Below are 16403 nucleotides of genomic sequence, written 5' to 3'. Positions count from 1 at the left end.
ATGCCAAGTTTACCCAAATTTGAAGATGCTAGCAGAAGCAAGACAGTTCTTTCTTCCACAGCTAAGAATTCTTCACCTAAACCTCAAAGATAAAAAAAAAAAGGTAAAAGAAAAAACTTTTGAACCACCCATATCTGTTTACCTTGTTGGTGACACGTTGGTAAGAGGAAACAATAGTATCTAAGTGGAGGGGATAAATCAGCTTTCTGAGAGACATTGCTCCCCACCAACACCACATATAATACATAGATAATTATAGTTCAATAAATATTTGTTAAGTGGAAGAATAAACATTACTAAATAATGCAGGTGCCTGGGATAAAACAGATATCACACTCAAACAGGAAATTGAAAAGAGTTTAATAAAAGAACTATTTATAAATATGTGGGTGGGGTTAAAAAAGAACAACCAAACAAGGAACAACAACACTAGGGAGCTAGTCTCACCTCCATGCCTAAAGAAACTGGGTGAGCAGCAAGTGACAACTGGGGAGCTATTCCCACTCCCAGGCCTGAAGAAACAGGGGGAGCAGCAGTCACTGAAATTCAGGACACGTGTAGATTTCCTTGTAGGAGCCGTGGCCCAAGCTGGAAAGATGTAGCCAAATGAAGATGACCTCAGAGGAGGGGGTCTGTAGAGTAACTACCCTGACTTTTCTGTCCACCTGCCTGCCGATATTCTGCCAGTGCCTCCACTGACTGAAACCAACCCAAAACCAGATGGCGACAGAGCCTCCTTGATGCAGTCCTTCCAGGCCAACCTCCAAAGTATCACGTGCAGAACAGATCTAAAGAGGCAATCACAAATTATCAGCACAGATTCTTATTTTATTATTATTATTTTCAATTCGTCTAGAGATACTTTTCTTTTTCCCTGAGGAATGCTCATCATCTTGTTCTCATCATCATCCAAATGATGAGGGAAAAAAAAGAAGTAAGCACCTAGACAGTGTTGTGGCACTGCGAATACAACCATAAGCAAAAAAGAACTTATGCTAAGTCCCCATCCTGGATGAGCAGATGGTTTAGTGAGGAAGACAAACATCGTGGAGCTCCACAGATCTCCCTTTATAGAGAGAAAACTAAAAACTTTAGAATCAAACCAAAACATTGTTTGGTGACTAACCCTTTTTCATTGAGCCTCAGCTTCATCTAATAAAGGGATGCCTATTTTTTAGGATTAAAGTATAATTTAAAGACCATGTATGCAGCACACTTAATATAGATTCTGATACGCAGTAACGAAATACAACTTTAGAAATGGTAGCATCATCTTTACTCAGTTAACCAATTCAAATGTTAATCTCTCCTGGAAACACCCTCACAGACACACCCAGAGAGAATGTTTTACCTGCTATCTGGGTGTCCCTTAGCCTAGTCAATTTGACACACAAAAAATTAACCACCACAGACTGCAAAGCACCAAACAAGAACATTTGACATTTGTAAGAGGCCATAATACCTGCAGCTCTCTCTTCTCTTCACGCCACACAGTTTCTTTTCCATTTTTCCTAACATGGGAGCAGATGGTTGGTGACGAGTGTAGCTCCATGTTTCCAGGGGACCCAGAAAGTGGAGAATTCCTGTTTGGGGTTTGGGTTGTTCCAGATCACTGCATATAATCTGCACAGGGAGGGCCAGAAGTGTGTCCGTGAGGAGTGTGGTCATGGAGGCAATGGCTCTTCCTCTGTTCACTGGACACAGCCCGACCCCCTCCTGAACTTTTCTACTATTGGGTTACTTATTATTAAACGAATTGTACGTAAAATCACAGCCAAAGGTCTTCTAAGTAAAAAGCAAATCATCTTTCTTATTTTTTATTAGTGGTGTTTGACCTTGTTTATGAGACTTTATGCTAGAAGCCACAAGAAAATTTAAGTTGAAGAATCAGTACAACTATGATTAAAACATGAAAACTTCAAGTTGTGAGACAGAAAAAGAAAAAAGAAAAAAACTCACCTACAATGCCTAATGAAGATAATTGTAATGACGCAAACACCAGCCTTTTTTTAACCCACTGAAAAATAAACAGATGCTTTATTTCGTTATAATAATTATAAAACAGAAATTTTTCTGCACTGATATTTTCAAAAAGAAACTTAATACTGCTGTATGTATCTTTTTAAAGATACTTGGTTGGGTGCTAGGGCCTTGTAAGATACCAGGTCTGCAATCCTCTTGGCCTTTCAGCTATGCACAGAGGGTTCCTCTCCACTAAATTTAACATTAATGAAATTTCTGACAAATGACATCAAATTTTCACAAAATTTTCAGAAATGCCTGTTAGGAATTACCTGCTGATTTGCAGTACCCAGCAAACCAGAGTCCTACACATCCTTTTTACACTTCAGTGTTCAGGCTTCTTTCTCTAGAAGGTTGGTTTTGGTTTTGTATTTTCACCTCCTCTAGGCCTCTGTGAAACAGATGATAAGCATGGAGGTGCTTGCATTCGCTGTGAACTGGTGACTGACAAGCCTCAGGCTGCGTGCGCTGAACAGCGGTAGAAGTAGGCCAGCACAGCTGAAGAAAATACGATTGCAGCTTCAGTTGTTTGGCAAGATTCTTTATTCATTTGTGAATGCACCATTCATTCATTCAACACTTTTTTTTTTCACATATGAGGGCAAAGTATTAAATTAGATACAGTGAAAAGCGGAGTTATGTGGCAGGGTACCTGCTTTTAAGAAGTTCATGTTTCTGCTAGGATAACTGAGCATGACCAAACCTTTAATTAGGTGATAGCTCAAGAGCTGTTACAGAGATCCCACTGTTTCTAAATTTTTTAAAAAAGGTTTATATGTGGGGTAGTGTCACCTGCAACATACAGTTAACTTCAGGGATTGAAGAAATGAGGCTCAAAACTTTCAAGTTCATTAAGTGTCCTTGGATATCACACATCCACATTTCCTTGCAAATCATGTCTCAGATTGTTTGCCTTACATATGCAGAGATGAATTATCAGGAAACTACCTACAATTACAAATAAATTTTTTCTTATATGTATTGTGTAGTGTGACCCAACCATGTGTTATTCCATTATATTGTCAGTATTGGATTTTGCTCCAAGGCTATGGGCATGCAGATGACATATTCTTTTCCATTCCTTCCATAGATAATATTCAGCATTTTTTGCACAAATAACACCATTTAACCTTTCCCTTGTCAGGAATGTATGAGAACAGATTGCTATGTTCTCTTATGCTATAGGGTCGACTATTAAACTATTCGCTGTACATGGAGGTAATTTAGAAAGGGTATTTCCCCCTACTAATCTCAGAGAGGGCCCATCAAGGTCTCTGTCCATACTGCAGCCAGGCTGATGTTTATGAAAAAAAAAATTTATTCATTTTATATTGGCTTAAATGTTCTGTGTCTAAAAAACATTTCCTTCCATTTAACTTAGATCCGGACTCCCTGTTATGTACTTTTCTGGTACCCTGTATGTCCTTAGAAGCACTTACCACAATAATTATTAGATAATTAATTGTTAATTCTTTTTTTTTTTTTTTTTTTTTTTTTTTGGCTAGAGTCCATCACCACTGCTCCCTGGGGATAGAAACCCAGCCCATCTTCCCTACCACTTTGTAACCCTTCAATCTCTCTCACCCCCAACATATGAGCATCTCTCATGAGCTCAATTGACTGATGAATTTCACTTGTTTTCTCTTTCTCTTCCTGTCCTTTCAGAATTGATGGTCACAAGGGATAATGTGGCTAGCATGGAGGCATCAGGACCACTCAGGACACATCTGTGCACTGAAACGCACTCTGCACTGCACCATCATGAGACGAAAAATGAAACAGTTTGGAGAGATGGAGAACAACAAACTGGGGAACAAGTTAGAAGGTAGGGAAGTATGTACATTTCTCACAGAGGAAAGAATCATTATCCCAGCAGTGTTCCTGTAACTGGGGCAACGCGCACCAGTCATAAGTGGCAGAAGGTACAAACGGAAACTCCTGCTAAGACCTCTGTGGTATCCAACCACAGCTCTGCCTCCAGGCCACAGCAGAACAATAGTCTGATTGTCAAAGCATCCAAGAAACTCTCTCATAGTTTTCCCACATCCCTTATAAAAGAGCATTAGTCTTTCATCAAGAACATTTTTGATCAGTCTGTTTTCTCATGCTCAATTCCTGAGTGGTCTCTTCATTTATGTTTTTATCTTTCCCTCACTTTCTTCTTCAAGACCAAAAGCAATTCTGGTGAACTCTACAAAATATATTTTAGGCTATATGCTCACTTTCTCTTTCTAAAAATTATATTGTCTAGCTGTGATTAGCTTTCTGTTATTTCCATATATATTTTTTTCCTTTTCCTTTCCGATGTTTAACGGTTGAACCTAGAATGACTCCTCTTACCTCCCTTTCTGTTGCCTCAGCCTTTCTGCAGTACCCAGTGCTAGCCAGAAGATGTCAGTCTTACAATGCAAATTGATTCTTTGTCCTTCTAAATAGCCTAAAAACAAGTCAACTTGAGATACCTTGAAACCCCTTAAAATCCAAACAACAAGCATACAGTTCTATGCACTAGGACACTCTTTATGGTACTTAAACACTATTTGGGATTTACAAAGATGTAATCAGTAGGCAGTTTCCATTCACAGACCTTTTCTAAATAGCTGAAACCAAACCAGTGTTGAGATTAAAGAACTGTGGAGTCAGAAGGGCCTCAGAACATTCTACCCTCTCTTCATGAGTTTCTTCTATTCAAGAATGGAATGTGATTTCTTATTGCAAACCCATTCCCCTATTTATACATTCATTTATTCATCATTTTTTTTAATAGAATGTATTCTTTACATTTGGCAATGAGATATTTGCTAAGGATCCAAATGTTAAAAAGGCAAGATAGACACAATCCTTGTCCTCTGTTATGGGTTGAATTGTGCCACTCACCCCCCACAAAATACAGTGAAGTTTCCCAGTACCTCAGAATGTGGACTTACTTGGAAATAGAGTCATTGCAGATGTAACTAGTTAAGAAGATGAGGTGGAGGGTGGGCACGTAATACAATATGACTGGTTTCCTTATGAGCAAAGGATAGACACACACAGAAAAAGGATGATCATGTGACAATGGAAGAATAGATTGGAGTGATGCATCTCCAAGCCAAGAATGCAAAGGATTTCTGGCAAGCATCAGAAGCTAGACATGGCAAGAAAAGAATCTCCTGTAAATAGGTTTCAGAGAACCCTGCTGACACCTTGATTTTAAACCTCTAGCCTCCAGAACTAGGCGATAATAAATTTCTGTTGTGTTAAGCAACCCAGTTGGTGGTACTTTGTTATGACAGCCCTAGGAAACTGATGCTCCCATAAAAAGTTTATACACCACAAACAAGTAAATCTAATACAGCGTAATAAATACTATTATAATTGAAGTATGGGATATGATGGGAGAGTACAAGAGAAATGCCCATCCAAGGAGATCAGAGGAAGGATTTCTGGAGGACGTGACCCCCATTTCAAAAACCAACAAACAAAAAAGATGTCAAGAACACACCCAAGTCAATTATTGTGAGGCAGTAGAGCCATTTTATAAATGGAAAATAGTACCTAATTCTCTCACCTACCTACAGCTCAAAACTTTGGTCAACAATCAAAATATTATTAGACATGAACTCAACTCAGATGTTCTGAGACTCTGATTGTACCAGATTTTATTTGTAATCATTCTCATGCTCCTATATTATGTAACTAAGACAAAAATAAACCCCTTTCATACCTTTAGTGACTGGAACAACCAGTTTGTATTAGAACCCTTCCAATTCCATGAAGCCTTCATCTTCCCTCCCTCTTCCTTCTGAACCCTGCCCTGTGCCCTTACTCCTCCCCCATCAGTGCTTTGGGCTCCTTCTATCCTCTCTGCTTTTTCTTTGCATCTGATTTGACTGAATATCTGCTGATTGACTTCCACTACTTCTTCATTGCACATGCATTTTCTAGAACCTCTCATGGGCCCACCAGAGTTTCTGTTTACCACCACTCTAGTCCGTTCCAAGATCACCATCTTCCCTCCAAGCCTCTATATTAGTCAAGGTTCTCCAGAGAAACAGAACCGATCAGAATTGTCTCACATGGTTATGAAGGAGACTGAGAAGCCCTACGTTGCCTTCTGCAAGCTGGAGGCCCAGGAAAGGTGGTGGTGAAATTCAGTCTGAGTCCAAATGCCTAGGAACCAGGGAGGCCAATGAAATTAAATCCCAGCTGGGGGGCAGGAGAAAATGAGATAAGATGTTCCAGCTCCAGCGGTGAGGCAGTAAAAGAAAAGAGTGAAACCTTCCTTCCTCCACTTTTTGTTGTATTCAGGCCCTCAAAGAACTGCATGTTGCCCATGCACACTAGGGAGGACAATTACTTGCTGAGTTTACCATTTTAAATGCTAATCTCATCAAGAAATACCCTCATAGACACACCCAGAATAGCGTTGAATCTAGGCTCACCATGGCCAATCAAGTGGACATACAAAATTAACCATCACAGCTTCTAAGTCTTTCTGGGACTTTTCATTATGTGTGTCACTCAGCTGTCCCTGTTACACTTTTCAGGAGACTGATCTGAGGAAGCATCCCAGTGTAGGGTCACCCTGTGCAGGATTACCCAGTGCATCTCTCAGAGCCCTTTTCTTCAGCACATTTCTGAGGCATTGAGGGAGGAAACATGTCCACAAGCTCTCCCTTAGAGTAGGTCAGTTGATTCTTTAGGTTGTAATTTTGTTGACCTAAAACAGATAGACTGCTAGTTATTTCTCTGGCAAAACTGGGTTTATTTTGGGATTGTCAAAGAATTGCAATTCAGGGTTTGCAACTATGGCAAGCCACGTGCAAGTCCCTGCACAACAAGGGAAATAAAACTCTTTTATAGAGGGTAACAAAGAAAGTTAGGAGGGCTATAGTAAACAAAGAGTGTGTGGCTTTTCATTGGCTGAGTTGTTGCCAGGAAAGGAATCTTTTTTCTTCCTATTGGACGCTGCTATCATCACAGGACATGAAAGCTCACCCTTCTGGTCTCCAGACTCTATTTAATTGAGATTTCCTTTTATTAATCCTTTACATTTCTCCCTTTTATCAAGATCTGTGTCTGAAAACATCCCTGGATTGTATTTTGGATAAATGTGACAAGTGATAGAGGCATTTTTTGCAGCCTTGTGATCTTTCCCCAGCAATATCGATACATGAATCCATCCTTTTGTCAGTAGCCCAATGGTTTCATGCGTGTGCAGTCATGAGGAGTAGGAATTTGAGAGTTTCTGGTACAACTTGGTTGTTGTCCAGTCTGAATCAGAGCTTTCTCTTTTTATCAAACCAACAATTACTGAATTTTCAATCTTGTTTTTTTTTTTTTTCCTGAGGCCAGTTTTTGGGCTTCTCTAGCCAATTTTTATAAGTTATAATTTGGGGAAATAAACCTTTGGACCAGGACAGAGGCATGGCTGTCGTTGGTTCCCTAAAGGGCAGCATTCTTTGCAAAATATTAGCAAGATGATATCTCTTAGCTTCCAGAGTCAAGTTTAGAATGCCCCAGAATATTAATAATAGCTATAGCTGCAGGTAAAAGTATTGCATCCAATAATTCCTAAACATAGGGGCCATTTTAAATTTTATTTCCCTAGAAGTAAGGAAGTCATGTTGCTTCTACAACATTCCAAAATTGTGAGCTACTCTGAAAGCATATCTACTATCAGTATAAACACTGGCAGCTTTGTCCTTGGTTAAAGTACAAGCCCATGTAATAGCATGTAATTCAGCCTGTAGGGCTGAAGTTGCCATAGATAAAGATGCTGCTCAACAATATCAAAAGGAATTGCAGTAGCATATCCAGCACCATGTTTGCCATTGTCACCTTTTAAACAAGAACCATCAGTGAACCATGAAGTCAGCATTACTCAGAGAGATTTCCTGCACATCATAATGAGGAGGAGTCAGGAGGTGATCTACCAGTGTTGAGTAGTCATGAGGGGCTTCGTTGGTGACGGAGGGGAGGGGAGTAATAGGGATAAGGTTGTTACAACGTAAAAGAGTTATGTGAGGAGCAGTTAACAAAAGGACTTCGTAGGAAGTAAGGCAGCTGACTGAGAAATGTTGAGTGTGATGAGAAATAAGAAGAACTTGTACTGCGTGAGGTGCAAAAATGCTCAAAGGAATTCCCACAATGATTTTTCTCGGTAGTCTTAACTAAATGGGCAGTGGTAGTAATGTCTCTAAAGCAAGAGGAGTATCCTATGCCACAAGGGCCAATTGCTGGCTATGATAACCTGTGGGCAAAAGTGGGCCCATGTTTTTGAGTGAGTACCCCAAGGCATTCTCTTCCTTTCCATATACAAAAAGGAAAAAGGGAATCTGATAATTGGGATACCCAAGAGCAGATGGGTCCATCAAACTCTCGTTCAAGGTCTTGAAGGATATTGCTATTCAGATCGTCCCATAAAATTAGGTCAGAAATGTTACTGTTTAGTTAAACATACAGAGATTTAGCCATAAGAGAGAAATTTGGAATCCAATTTTGGCAATAACCAACTAGTCCCCCAACACCCCCAGTTGGTGCTTAGTTTTGTGTTTGGGGAAACTTAGGACACCATGGAGTTTCTCTGGATCCTGGTGTAGCCCTTGTTCTGATAATCAGATGCCCTAAAACAAGACCTGGGTTTTGTCAAACTGCAAGTTTTCCTTGGTGACCTAATGTCCCTTTACGGCTAAAAGCTTTAGCAAGTGGAAGCAGTCTTCCTATGAGGAGGCTTGTAAAGGAGAGCAAAGAACCAAATCACCCACATATTGCAACAAAGTAGAATCTCTAGAGAATTTTACATCATCCAGATCAGCCTTCTGGATTTGTGACAGATAAGAATGACCCTCAGTAAAACCCTGAAGCATGCAGGTGAATTGTTTTTACTCCCTAGTGAAAGCAAAAAGATAACTGGCTAGCTTCATCAACTGGACTATGAAAGAATGTGTTGCATAAATCAATTACAGTAAAGAATTTGCTTTCAGTGGGAATGGATGTTAGTGCCACATGAGGATTAGGAACAAGAGAGTGCCAAGGATAACATGTTGTTTATTGCTCAGAGGTCCTAGACAAATTTTACCTTCTACCATTAGGTTTTCTGACTGGTAAAATTGGAGTATTACAGGAACCGTTACAAAAGATAATAAGACCATGACCCTTATAATCTTCTATTATGGGCTTTATACCTCTTAGGGCTTCTTTATTTGTAGGATATTGATTGAGTCTGGAAAGAGGTTCTGAGGGATATGTTAGACACTTAATGGGAGTATGCTGTGAATTTTACCAATATCAGTTGGAGATTTTGCCCATGAGGAGGGTAGTACCTGATTCAATGGGGACAAATAATCAGTGTTTTCAGAGTCAGTTCTAGTATTGTCAGAGATGAAACAAATAAAAAGATATCAAAGGGTCTTTGAATTTACCTGGTTGGTTACTTTGAAGACTAGTGTCAACTTCTAGAATTACTTGCCTCTTTTGGGAAGAAGAAATTCCAGCATGGTACTACTCTAAGAAGTCTTGGCTTAGTAAATGGGTAGAGGCAAAGGAACTAAGAGGAAAAGGAAATGTATCTTTCAACGGGCTTAAACAAAAGGTAATAGGTTCAGAGACAGGAATCTCTTAAGTTTCATTAGCGATCCCCACTACTTGAACTGTTTCAGTACCTTGAGGAGCTGCCTTATAGTAGTGGGGTTAACACCACTGGAAGAGAATGTTTCTCCAAGCTGATTAAGAGGAAGGATTGGGAAGAGCCCCTGTAGTTCCTCATCCCCATCAATGGGAACTGGGAGGACATTGGAAAAGCTGGTTAGAGGGCTCAAGGTGCCTGAAGTGCGTAAGTTTGTAACAATCTCTTTTCCAATGCCTTGGCTCCCTGTAGTAATATCAGAAGCTAGGAAAGTTTTGATTTTGTTTAGGGGCTTTCATTAGCTTCAACTGAGTCTTCCTTTTAGGTGACTTGTCTAGAAAGCAAGAGAGTTGGCTTGCCAGATTAAATCTGGAGTGGATGTAGTTTCCCATTCCATCCTGATCCTTTTTACTAGAAGGAAACGGTCATAATTCAACCTATTAATAAATAGACAGTTAAAAACTACCTGAGTGGGATCAACATCTAGAGGAAGACCAGAATTTTCTTTAAAAATAATCTGAAGTCGATTGTATTGGTCATGAACAGGTTTATCAGATTTTTATTAAAACCTGAATTTTGTTCCAATCATCAGGCTCTGGAAAAGCCGCAGGAATTGCTTGATGAGGTCACCTAGCAAATGCAGAGCCTGGTCAAATAAGTTAGCAGGCTGGTCTCCCAGTTGTAATTCTAAAGACCTTTCAGGATTTTCCCAATTAGCAATTTTCATCCAGTTGTGGGTCTGGCTTTCACTGACAAGCATATGGACTAGCTGCTACAAGTAAGAGAAACCAGGTTGATGAGTTTAAATGATTATTAAATTCCTCAGCATATCTGTGAGGATCTTCACTTACTTTGGGAAAATCTTTGACTACCACTTGCTTTAGCTCAGGGATTATAAGAAAGTAAGGGTTTAGACTCTGGGTTCTCAGAAGGCTTGATTTTAAAGGGACAGGTTCTGATTAAGTTCAGAGGAAAAGGGATGTTAAGTAAGAGAATTCATACAGGGAACTCAGGGTACAGGGGCATAGGTAGCGCAGAAGGAGAAAGGAAGATGGCAACCAGAGGAGGGGCCTGAGACGAAGAAGCCAAAGAAGAGGAGCACAAGGCTTCAGAAGCCATTTTATCTTTTTGTGATTGTTTGTTTGCCTCAGCTAGCCTTAAAATCTTATTTTGCAGAGAGTCAATTTTAGGCTCCTGATAACGTTGGAAGCTCAAAATACCAATCAAGACAGGTATTTCATTCCATTCTGGAAATTTTAGAGCTGTGGTGGTCCAATTCAGTTTTAAGGAAAGTAAGATTGAGGATTTCAAAAGTTCTCCATAATGGCCATTGGTCAGGTCAGTCTGTTTAGCTAGAAATGCCCATGAGGAAGAACTGTGGTTTTTAAACACCAAATGGCTGGAGTCTCTGTAGAGACACTGCCCTAAAAATATTTAGTCTCTGTAGAGACACTGCCCTAAAAATATTTCTCAGAAGTTTTTCTTTGGAGTGAATGACTACTTTTTTTTTAACAACTTGAACAGCTCAAACAGCTTGCAGCTCAAACAACTCAAGTAGCTTAAATAGCTCAGATAGCTCAAACAGCTTGCCATTCAGACAGCTTAAACACTTCAAATATCTCAACCAGCCCACAGGCTTAATACCAGGCAGTTCTAAGAAAACAGCTTTGTCCTGGAGGAGTCAAGCCAAAGGATTCTCAGTTCAGTTCCTATAGAAGGATATTCCTAAGGAGTGAGCTGAAGGCTAAACTAGTACAGTTCCAATTAAACAGCCCCTGTTCCTGAAGGAATGGCCCAAAGACTGAACCAGTTCCAATTGGAATGGTCTGATTTCAAATCAGACTGAAGTGCCAAATGAGTAGTTGCATACAGAACAAGGCCTTAACCAGAAAGAGTGAAACCTTAAAATAAATCCTGAATAAAATCTGGAGAGCTTCAAAATATAAAGAGGGTAGAAGCTCAGATCTAGGAGAAATATCTACCTTCAAACTCCAGGGTTGGCAAGAAAAGCAGTGAGTGACAATGAGCTCAATGTGGGTACCACACTTGTGTACTCACCATCCCTGGATCCATCAGGGGTCTTCTGTGGCTCCCTGTATGGGTTGCCAAAATGTTGACCTAAAACAAATAGACTGCCAGATAGTTCTCCATCAAAAAACATGGGTTTATTCAAGATCAGAAAATAATTGCATCTTGGGGTCTACAACTGGAGAGCCACGTGGAAGTCCCTGAACAGCCACGGAAAAAGAACTTTTACAGAAAGGAAGAGGAAGTTGGGAGGGCTGTAGTAAGCAGAGTCCATGGCTTTTCATCAGCTGAGTCCCTCCCAGGAAAGAAAAGGAGTCTTTTTTCTTCCTGTTGTTCTCTGCTATCATTACAGAGCATGAGAACTCCACTTTCTGCTCTGCTGACTCTGTTTAATTGATGTTTCTGCTTATTAATTTTTTACAATTTCAGTGGTTATTATGGTGCTACTGTTGCTCTCAGTTCAAGAACTCTGGACCCAAATGTGATTTGGGTTGGGGAAATAATGTAAGGAGCCACAATATCTTCTTTTTTAGAGCTTTTCATAGCCCTTAGTGACCTTCAGGAAAACCGGGAGGCTGCAAACCAGATATGACTTCTTGGGCACTGTGAAAATGCAGTCCACAGTGAATTATACACATACAGTCATCCCTTGGTATTCACAAGGAATTGGTTCCAGGATGCCTGTGGATTCTGAAATCCCTGGAAGCTCAAGGTCCTTACATGAAGTGGCGTAGTGTGTGCATATAACCCATGCACATCCTCCCGTATGCTTTAAGCCATCTCTAGATTTCTTATAATACCTAATTCAATGTAAACGCTATGTAAATAGTTGTAAATACAAAGTAAATGCTATGTAAATAGTTACCAGTTTGTGGCAAATTCAAGTTTTACTTTTTGAAACTTTTTGAAATTTTTTTTCAAATATTTTCAATCCACAATTGGTTAAATTTGCAGATATAAAACGGATAGATATGGAAGGCCAATTGAACTGCTTCTCCTTCCCCTCATCCCAGAAATGGAAAGCTACTAATAATGGCTTTTCTTATGTTTTAATTATCATACTGAAGAAAACAAAAATAATGATTAGGTAAGTGATGAGGGAAACAAAGCAATTATACATCCATTTGTAAAACAATTATGAAGACTTTGTAGCAACTTGGAAAATATTTTTGATATACAACTATGAGGAAAAAAAAACAATTAATAAACAGGTAAGATTTTTATAAAAGAAAGCAAAATACTTTGCTGCCACAAATGGTGTAATCCATAAATTTCATTTTAAAAACCCACAGGGAAATTACTTATAATCCCATCATCTTAAAAATTAAATGTTTTCACTTTTTCTTTGTCATTTTTGGCTCATTATGCACTTACTGTATTCTCTAGCTAAAAATTATTTTGATCATTTGGCAGATCTTTATTAAGGGCCCTATAATATACACTAGGAAGATAGTAATGAAATATCTAGAGAAGTGTAACTCCTCCAAGGTCCTCTTGTTAAGAAAAACATTTAGGAGAATTCCCTTTGTGAGGACTTCTTGATCCTACCCTCAGATCAATAGGGTGTTTCCTCCTTTGTGTATATCACTATAGGAGCATTTCAATTTATATTGTAATGATTGTTTACTGTACTTCTCTCTAGATAGATTCTGAGTGTACTGAAAACAAAAACTGTTCTTTTTGTTGTTGTTGTAAGCCCTGAGCCTAAAAATATACCCAGTTTATAATAGAGAATAAGTGATAGAGGAAAGGGAGAGAAAATGTAGAGACAGAAAGAAAGGCAGGAAGAGAAGAAGAAGGATGTGAGAGATCAGTGATGATAGGAAATAAATTAGTTCAATATATACAGATATGGTTTGACTATAGCACGGGGAACAGCAGCTTCAAAACATCAAAAAAGCAATTCTACTTGGCTTGCAAGGAGGTGATATCCATGCCCTTGGTTTCGTTAACTTGATGCTTGTTAAACTAAACAGTCAACCTTATTATCCTACATTGTAAATTATATTTATTTTATGATCCATCTTTAGCCAGAATAATACAAGTAGTGGAGATCATTATGGGAATTTAACTACCTCTTATGATTAGGAAGAGAGATGTTTTGAAGATAATGTTTGCCTCTTAGAATAATAAAACTGCACATGTTTTTCCTTACTAGTTTGGAGCAAATAGAAAATATGGTATGGATTTTTGTTTGTGGTTTAAGATTTCTCAAACTTGGGTTTTGGTAACTATTGATTTACTAAGATTACACATTCAAGGAGTTATATACATTGTCTCTGTCTCTCTCCATCTCTGTTTCTCTGTCTCTGTCTCTCTCTTCTCTTTCACCCCATCTCACTTAACCCTCTCTCACACACAGGTTACCTCAGTGTCAGAGGGAAAATTACTTTCTTTGTCAGGCTTCCCAAGAAATTCATAATAAGGATTCAAAATCCCTTCCACTGTGTGTGTGTGTGTGTGTGTGTGTGTGTGTGTGTGTGTGTGTGTGTGTGTGTATTTTATAGATCACTAAATGTTTACTCTCAAACTTAAAGGATGGTTTACATTTTCTATTCTTTTGGTAAAAGCAATATTGTTTGGTCCTTGCCTGTGATGATGATATATGATTTTCGTAATAAATAGCATTCTTTTGAGACTCTTCTAACTGGATGTTAGATGTTTAAAGGTTCCCATGATTTTATAGTCTTTGAACTTGTGTGAAGTCAACTATTCATTCATTTATTCATCCATTAATTCTATTCTTCATGGAGCAAACACATACATGTTGGATGCCTACGTACACAGCTGAGACTAGCATAAGTCACAGATATAAGTATTAACAAGATAAGACCATTTGCTCTTATGTATCTCACAATTAGAAGGAAAGAAAAAGTAAAGTAAAGTCAACTGATAATTACAAAAGAGAAGCATATACAAGATGGTACAGAAGAGAGAAGAACAGAGGGTCTGCTTCTACCTGTGAAGATAAGAGATGGTATTGGTGAAGCTCTTCTGTTAAATCCAGACCCTAAACATATAATGAATTCATTGAGAAGTTTAGCAGGTGAATCATCTACCTTAAGGGAGTTAGAAGAACAAAGTTCCTTTCATGTATAAGTATGATTAGTGTAAAGACAAATGTGAAGAGACGGCTTAGATTGTCAGAAAAGACCCCAGAGATTAAAAAAAATAATAAACAAGATATATTCATCTAAATGATACAGAAAGAAATCTGTTTTGAGTTTGATTTGTTGCCACGTTTTGTGAAATCATGTACCTGTCTCCCCATATCTTCCCCCAGGTTTGGGAAATTTGGCCATTATTTCCTTAAATAAGCGTCCTCCCCTTCTCTCTCTCCTCCTTCTGGCACTCCCATGATGGGAATATTGTTTCAATTGATGGTATTCCTTATATTTGTAGGCTTTATTCATTCTTTTATTCGTTTTCCTTCTCTGACTTGATAATTTCAAATGACCAGTTTCAAAGCTCACAGGTTCCTACTTCTGCTTGATCACGTCTTCTATTGATGTTCTCCATTGCATTTTTAAATTTCATTTAAGGTATTCTTCAGTTCTAGAATTTCTGTTTGGTCCTTTCTTAAGAATCTCTCTATTGAACTTCTCATTTTGTTCATGTATTGTTTTCCTGGTTTTGTTGCTTGTTTCTCTGTGTTCTCTGGTATCTCACTGAGCTTCTTTAAATAAATTGTTTTGAATTCTATGTCAGGCAATTTAAAGATCTCCATTTCTTTGGAGGCAGTTACTGGAAAATTACTGTGTTCTCCTAGTGGTATCATGTTTCTTTGATTTTTTATGTTTCTTGTATCCTTCTGTTGATGTTTGTGCATTTGATGGAACAGTCACCTTTGCACCACTGAGAGGCAGTTGTCTCTATTTTATAAATAAGAACCTGAGGCTCATACAAATAAAAAAGCTGAGTTACATCTCAATCTCAGGTCACTCTAATTGCCTCCCTCAGTAAAATAACAAGAAGCTATATCCAAAGTCAGGAAGCCTCTTCATAATCCAAAACATTGTTGAATTTATTTATGAAGTCATTGAATTTATAATTCATAAATTAACTTTTAATTTAGTATGTATAAAATGAGAACATTAGCACAAATAATAAAAACAATCTTAATGTAAACGTGTCTAAGATAAAAATCATTGAAAAACTGTGGAGACTTGGAAAAGAATATAATTAATATACATTGGAAAAGAATATAATTGATATTACAAAAAGCAAGCAATTATTCCTGCCTCATATTATAACCATGAGTACAAACCAGAGCTAAATGCCAAACGGAGTAACATCCCATTGCAAACCAAAAGAATAGTTTTTCTTTTTCTACCACTCACATTAAAAGTAAAAATGAGTATAAATATAACTTGCAGTGATGAGTGCTTACGGATTCTTTCTTATACATGGAATGAGCAGTCATCTTGATAAATATCTAGAGTTAGATTACACTTGAGAAGTACTTCTTATTCAAGAAAAAGAAAAGAAAGAAGAAAGAAAGAAAGAAAGAAAGAAAGAAAGAAAGAAAGAAAGAAAGAAAGAAAGAAAGAAAGAAAGAAAGAAAGGGGGAGGAAAGAGGAAGGAAAGAGGGAGGAAGGAAAGAAGTAAGAAAGAAAGAAGGAAAGAAGGGAAGAAGTAAGAAAGAAAGAAGGAAAGAAGGGAAAAGGAAAGAAAAAAAGAAAGGTTTCAAATTGTCATCAGCTTTTTTTTTAACTTTTTTTTATTGAATGATAGTCATTTTACA

At 38.2% G+C, this 16403-nt stretch overlaps 1 protein-coding gene across 1 annotated transcript in view; it reads left to right on the top strand.

Annotated features, from left to right (window-relative positions):
• TRHR (thyrotropin releasing hormone receptor) overlaps positions 1-16403 on the top strand; it is a 478797-nt gene that overhangs the window by 325008 nt on the left and 137386 nt on the right. The window contains exon 4 of the mRNA XM_032467898.1: positions 3688-3847. The gene's annotated coding sequence lies outside the window, so the exon portion shown is untranslated. The remainder of the gene's footprint in view (positions 1-3687; positions 3848-16403) is intronic.

The sequence above is a fragment of the Camelus ferus genome, chromosome 25 (assembly GCF_009834535.1).
Source record: "Camelus ferus isolate YT-003-E chromosome 25, BCGSAC_Cfer_1.0, whole genome shotgun sequence".
NCBI classification, from domain to species: domain Eukaryota; kingdom Metazoa; phylum Chordata; class Mammalia; order Artiodactyla; family Camelidae; genus Camelus; species Camelus ferus.
The sequence above is the reverse complement of the archived record's forward strand: the minus strand, read 5'-3'. Positions and strand labels throughout refer to the sequence as shown.